This window comes from Rhinopithecus bieti, unplaced genomic scaffold (genome assembly GCF_001698545.2).
Source record: "Rhinopithecus bieti isolate Rb0 unplaced genomic scaffold, ASM169854v2 scaffold_4600, whole genome shotgun sequence".
In the NCBI taxonomy this organism is placed as follows: domain Eukaryota; kingdom Metazoa; phylum Chordata; class Mammalia; order Primates; family Cercopithecidae; genus Rhinopithecus; species Rhinopithecus bieti.
The window spans coordinates 1,487,623-1,494,837 of NW_016804545.1; the positions used below are offsets into that span (position 1 = coordinate 1,487,623).

General features: G+C 38.1%; 1 protein-coding gene across 14 annotated transcripts in view; it reads right to left on the reverse strand.

Annotated features, from left to right (window-relative positions):
- Positions 1-7,215, reverse strand: part of SSX2IP (SSX family member 2 interacting protein) — a 56,033-nt gene that overhangs the window by 40,617 nt on the left and 8,201 nt on the right. Inside the window, exons 2-3 of one of the 14 annotated variants that reach the window (XM_017869128.1) lie at positions 5,116-5,207; positions 1,331-1,380 (exon numbers count right to left, since the gene is read on the reverse strand). The exons of 11 other annotated variants lie outside the window; for them this stretch is intronic. The gene's annotated coding sequence lies outside the window, so the exon portion shown is untranslated. The remainder of the gene's footprint in view (positions 1-1,330; positions 1,381-5,115; positions 5,208-7,215) is intronic. 2 more of the 14 variants (XM_017869127.1, XM_017869129.1) reach the window with 2 other exon arrangements.

Genomic DNA, 7,215 nt, shown 5'->3' on the forward strand with positions numbered 1-7,215 from the left:
CGGCCGGGCGCGGTGGCTCAAGCCTGTAATCCCAGCACTTTGGGAGGCCGAGACGGGCGGATCACGAGGTCAGGAGATCAAGACCATCCTGGCTAACACGGTGAAACCCCGTCTCTACTAAAAAACTACAAAAAACTAGCCGGGCGAGGTAGCGGCGCCTGTAGTCCCAGCTACCCGGGAGGCTGAGGCAGGAGAATGGCGTGAACCCGGGAGGCGGAGCTTGCAGTGAGCTGAGATCCGGCCACAGCACTCCAGCCCGGGTGACAGAGCAAGACTCCGTCTCAAAAAAAAAAAAAAAAAAAAAAAAAAAAGAAACACATTAAGTCCAACCTCTCAGAAAATCTACTCTTTACAAATTTAAAATGTAAATTATTTCTTCTAAGTGGTGTAATTTCATATTTTCCATAGAAAAACACTCTTCCTCATAAATTTAAATATACACGAATGGTACGAACTCAAAAATTGATATTAATAATGTGCCTTCCTGATGTTTTGTGGCCAATAGAGGATTTATAGTTGCAAAGTACAGTGCAAACAATGCAAGCCTCAGAGCCCTGGGTCAACAGACTGGGTCATATCTTGACAAAAACACTTATTTCTAAGACTCTCTCTCCAAGACGGTTTCCTCACCTGTTAAAACAGGGTGATGATAATCTACTTGTTAAGGTTGTGGGTATTTAACGGAGTAAGAGGTGGAAAACTAAGTACACTACAACTAGGACACAGGATACTGGTTTAGTAACACATGTGCCAGGAGCTATTCTAAATGCTTTACATATATAATTAAGTCAATCCTCACAACAACTTCGTTATTTTTTCCCTTTTACAGATAAGGAAATTGTGGCAGAGAGGTTAGGTAATTTGCCCAAGGTCACAGAGCTAGCAAGTGGCAGAGGCAGGATTCCAACCCCCAACCCCACATTGGACTGCAGAGCCCATTCTCTTAACCATCACATATTGTTGCTTCAGTGGGTGACGGGCTCAAGAAGCAGCATCTCCTACTACCACTCCTTTAAGAACCAGTAAAGAGAGAACTCAATCTATCTCCCAATTGGGCTCAGACTGCATAAAATAGTGTGAACACACAAATTATGGTACAATAATTCATGTGTATCTCTGGGTTGAGGGATATAATCTCAATGAAGCTCCTGGCCAAAATCTGCCATTAGACAGCTATCCTCAGCTTAGAAAGCAGGGAGCTACATGCTGTTCTTTAAATTCCTTATGTATCTTTGAACTGATCACTGCTGTAGTATGAGAAACAGTAGAGTAAAAGAGTTAAAATCCAAAGTCAGACCATCTGGTTCCAAACTCTGGCTTCTACACTTACAGACTAAGTGGTCCTGAACATAAATCTTCTCTGGGCCTCACTTTCCTCATCTGCAAAAGGAGAGTAAAAGCAGTTTACCTCAAAAAATTATGTGGTTACATAGTAAATTTATTTATCAAATTTCTTTAATAATTTTACTAAATAAGCTTATGCATGTAGAGGGCTTAAAAAAAGGTCGTGGGTATACAGTAAGTGTTCAATAAATGCTAGCTATTATTAGCTATTTTACTCTTGGAAAGGCTTCCATGATATTTTGTTAAGTAATGTAAAAAAGTTACAAAACCATATCTAACATGAGCTTATTTAGTCGTTAGAAAAAAAAACAAAACAAGTGTCAGCAGATATGTACAGGTATAAATTCTGCTCTATAAAGTTTTTATAAGGACAGAAAAAATTGCAAGGAAAAACCAACTTAAAAAATAAGGAAAAGGCAAGGGCAGGACTTTCATTCCTTTCTTTATGTACTTTCATGCACAAAATGTAATTTTACTTTACTGTCTTCCAAATTTTCTATAAATGAATGTGTTTTTCATACAAAGAAAAAAAATCTATGTTTTTAAAAGGCAATTACGGTGATGATAAGCAGAGGAAACGGGGATAAATGGCACCATTCTCAAACGCCAAAACTAATGGTAGAATGGCATGAGTGATAAAAAATTCATAAAATAAAACGGCAAGCAGCCCTGTTAGGCAAAAACTGGTTAGAAAATTATACAGAAGTCCTAGAGTTTTTTAAGACAATTATGTAAGGGAAATAGCTCTTTACCAGAGATCAGTAGTTTGCCGTTTTAGAGGGCAATTCCAACAATTAACAAATATTTGAAATGTGTAAATCTTCCCACTAATCAATTATACTCTAGGCATATAAGAGAGCAAGCATAATACATATTGAGGACATTATTGAATTGCAGTATTATTTGAAATGGCAAAACCTAGAGACAATATGGACAAACCGTTAAAAACCAACACATATGGTACAGCCAGTCTATTCTGGGATTATTAAAGATTAAAGCAAATCTGCATGTATAGCACAAAAAAATAAGTTACAGGTTAATTAGAACAGTATGATCACCATTTTTTGTTAAATCAAACTACCTATATATATTTAGGGGAAAGTTCTGGAAAAGTTACAAACTTACAAATGACACTCCTGGGGATGGAATGATTGGGCATAGGGAGGGGTGGAAGACCAGGGCTTTCACCTCTTCCACAGTGTATCTTTATATAGCCTGAATGTTTTAGGAGCATGTATTATTCTGTAAAATTTTTAGCGGCAGGGTATTCAAGCACAATTAAATGAGATAATGTGTGAAAGTACTCTTAGCTCAATCCCTGCCCTTGAGGAGAAATCTCAACTAAGACAAATCCCACCAATCAAGTACACTTCTAGCACCTGTTCCACATATGCACACATACCCATGAGCAAGGGTAATGCAGTCTTTACTTCTGTGGGAACGTCTGTGGGAACCCGGCCCATTGGGAAGACAGGAAACAGAAATGCAGAGGCCAGACTTTCCCCCAACTATCGTCAAGGGCAAAGCCCTTGGAGTACTGGCAGACCCGGCAAAAGTGGACTCTCCCCCTGGCTTAATGAACAATCCACTTGGTAGGAGGAAAGAGGGAAAATTTTAACTATTAACACTCTCTTCAAAAACAAATGCTCTTAATCTTTCAACCTTCGATGAATGTAACTCAGAAGGTGCATTTCCGCTTCAAGAGAGCAGCTCACAAAGTTAAACACAGTAGGGACTTAATCTATGTATACCATCTGATATTCCATTACACACTGACTTTTTATTGCTAATGTTTTCATCTGTTTTGGAGTTGGCTGCCAATTAAACTGTTAGTTTTCCAGGGTGCTGTCACTTCAGGGAAGCTGTACAGGGTACTGAGAGAGCACTGGACTGAGCAGCATCAGAGGCCACGGTTCTCAGCAACATTTCTATTATGTACAGAGCAACCTTGAACTGGTCATAATTTCTTTGAGTTTCAGTTTCCATATCTGTAAAATTATGAAGTCAAACTAGATGACCTTTAAAGAATTTCCAGTTCTATTCTTTTGATTTTTACATTTCTCATGGGACCCCATATGGAATTGAGTACAGCTATTTATATCAAAATTATTTTTTCTTCACCTTTTTTTTTTTTTTTTTTTTTTTGAGACGGAGTCTCGCTCTGTCGCCCAGGCTGGAGTGCGGTGGTGTGATCTGGCTCACTGCAACCTCTGCCTCCTGGGTTCAAGCTATTCTCCTGCCTCAACCTCTTGAGTAGCTGGGACTACAGGCGCTTGCCACCATACCTGCTAATTTTTGTATTTTTAGTAGAGACAGGATTTCACCATGTTGGCCAGACCGGTCTTAAATTCCTGACCTCATGATCCGCCCACCTCAGCCTCCAAAGTGCTAGGATTAGGCATGAGCCATCACTTCCTGCCTTTTCTTCACATTTTTATAACAATGTGCACACATTGTCTTTACAACCCAATGTTTAGCAAATGAGATTCTACCTAATTTTAATAACAATAATTTATTAAGCATGCAGCACTTACTTGGAACACTTTTAAGCATTTTATGTGTACGAACTTATTCAGTCTTACAATGATCCAAATACTTTCCCCCATTACAGATAAGGAAACTGAAGCCTGGAGTTTTCTTGACCTAGGACACACAGCTAGAACATGACAAAGCCAAAATTCAAACCCTGGTAGTCTAGCACATTTAACATTACACCCTACTATCTTTCGTATAGGAGAGGGGGAAGTATACAATATTCAAGCTGCTTTTTCTTTTTTTAAGTTTTGGGATACATGTGCAGAACGTGCAGGTTTGTTACATAGGTATACATGTGCCATGGTGGTTTGCTATATCTCTCAACCCATCATCTAGGTTTTAAGCCCCGCATGCTTTAGGTATTTGTTCTAACGCTCTTCCTCCCCTCAAGCTGCTTTTTCAAATTGAACAAGTATTCTCTTCTTGACCACCTCACCTGAAACTAAATTACAATCAAATAATTATGCCAACTGAATAACTGGAATGGGAACTATACAAAAGCAGACAAAATATTAAATTCCGTACGTAACAATTCAAAAAAATTTTTGAAAAATCTAGCAAATATATTGCCAGGCTTTCCCTGCACTGCCATCCCTTCTCTTTGTGCTTCTAGAACACTTAATATGAACTCTATTACAGCACAGATCTGACAGGAATACAATTTCTCTCCCACCACCTCAACTGAGTTCTTAGTTGGCAAGCTTGTCAGCATATTCTTTGTACCCCATTTCGGTATTAGGCATCATCACTCATTCAAGGTTGGAGCCCAGTCGAGATTGCTGAACAAATGTCCAAGTCCAAGGACCTATTAGTGTAAGGTTTGCTGCTGTCTTAGTATGACAGACAAGTCAACACTTTGGCCATGCTGCAATTTAGAAGGGCTTACAATCTAATCTTGATTGGTAACAGCTCAGAGAAGGAGCAAGGTGATTCAGGGTATGAATCAAGAGCATGGCAATTTAGAAACTGTATATCAGTTTCAAATTCTTCCAATGTACACACAGCAATAACAGCAATCATATTCTTAGTAGAAGATTATTAAGAAAAAAGAAAAAAAGAGTCACCTTTTAGAAGTCTATCAACTTTTAAGGTTAAAAGTCAGCTAAGAAGTTCAAATCAAATTTTTAAATTACTATTTATTGGTATTTCACTCGTCAAATAATGAAATGGTAATAACATCTACTAAAGGCACTGGAAATAATAAAGAAACCAAACATAATTAATAAATCTACTCACCATTTTTTTCAACGATTTAGCCCAAATTCAATCATTGGTTATAGTTCTCAATGTATGACCCTGGAACCAGCAGCATCAATATCACCTGGGAACTTGTTAAAAATGCAAATTATCAAGTTCCGCTCCAGACCTACAGTTCAGAAGCTTTAGTGGAAGGACCGAAAAATCAGTGTTTTAGCAGAACCTCCATGTAATTCTGACACAAAGTTTGAGAATCACTGCTGTGTTCTATAGAATGTTGTTCAATATAAATTAGCATTCTATTTATATGCACTTTCAATTAGAGAAAATCAAAAAGGAATTCTTATCTATGGGTCCTACAAAATGGGTTCCAAGAATGATATAAAAGTGTTCTAAAGCACTAAATAGAGGTTGAGAATAACAGGCCTAGGGAATGCCTGGCTAAGCAGCTTATTAAACCTTGGAAGATGGGGGAAACTCTGAAACACAAATAGTTCATCAGCTGAATATTCATTTATCCTATTAACATACTCTACAACCCAGCAAGTCCACTCCTAGTGAAACCCAAGAGAAACTCTTGCCTATGTATGCCAGGAGGTGTGCACATAAACAGCAGCATTCTTCACAATAGCGAGCAGCACAAGAGTATCACCCTGGAAACAACCCATATACCACCAAGAGGAGAATGGATAAATTATGCCATATTCACAAAATGGAATATTATGCAGTAATCAGAAAACTTCAGTGACACATAATACAAATCTCAGTATTATAAAATGAAAAAATGTTCAGAAAATAGGGCATGTAACATATACAGTTTTAAATTATGTGATGCAATAAAACTGTAATTTTAAAAGACACCAAGGGAATGATGGCTATAGGATTCAGTAAATAGTTGCCTCAGGTGAGGGAAAGAGGAAAAAGAAATGGAGGGGCCCATAGGGTTATGCAGAGGGTTAGGTGGTGCTTATTGTATTATTAAAACTATAAATGCACCAGTTAAACAAATGCGTCATGAGCCAAGGAATATAAACTAATTCTTTACACCTGAAGTCCTTTAAAATGCTTTAAATACATATATATAATGTTCCTCAAATATTTCAAACAATTCTAAATTCTACCCAGTTTGACTGTGGAGGCACCAAGAGCCCTGGGTCCTTGGCCTTACTGCCAACTCAGGGGTTAAAATGTTTTGGGCCCCAAAACCCAAAGCCAATGACCCTCTTCCTTTAAAAGTACAAGAACAGGCAATTTGGGCTCGAGTTTCAGAGGATCTATGAAGCCATCCATTTGCAAAGGATCCACGGATGGCAAGTTAATAACTCCTGTACTAGCCAATTATGTGAAACTGGTAGGAGAGAAGCTAATGATGAATTCAAGAGCACCTAACACGTGCCAGATGGGGCTCCATCAGCTGCACCACTTAACCCTCACACTAGCACAAGGAAGGAGTAAAGATAGCACTGGTTTATTGATGGAGGAAACTGAGGCAACAGATCAGGTAACTTACAGTTACAAACCTGGAAGACAGAAATAAAATCCAGCTATTCAACCGGGAAAGACTAAAAACTAGCTATTTATGATTCCAAAGCCTCACAGGCCTGGTTTCCTCCTGACACTCAACAAATATGCTGAGCAAATGATATCAATTCTCTGAGCCTATCGCCTCATTACAAAACAACCTGGCTAATGATGGGTTGTACTTACAGATTATTTCTATGATGATGGCTTGCTTTTACAGTCTAGATCCTATGCAGGGAGATATTCCTAAAATTTGGCTATAGAATAGAGAATCAAATCGAAGGAGACACCTTTCAGACAGGAAACCACAACCAGACTACAACTAACAGGCAAATGAAAAGTATATGCAGTGGCTGGAACCCATCTTGAATTTTAAGTATCTACTGGACACTATTTCAGCTCTATATACGATTTTAAAATCGTATTTAGTCCTACAATTCTTTTAGAACAATATTTCTCTACAAATCTCCTCCAAACTTCATGCTTGCAAAATAAGTTCTATTTTTTAGCACCGTGGCACAAAAATATATTCTCAGTGCTCACTGTATGCCAAGAACTATACATAATTTAAATACTTTTTTGCTTTTTATCTTTTTTTTTTTTTTTTTTTTTTTTTTT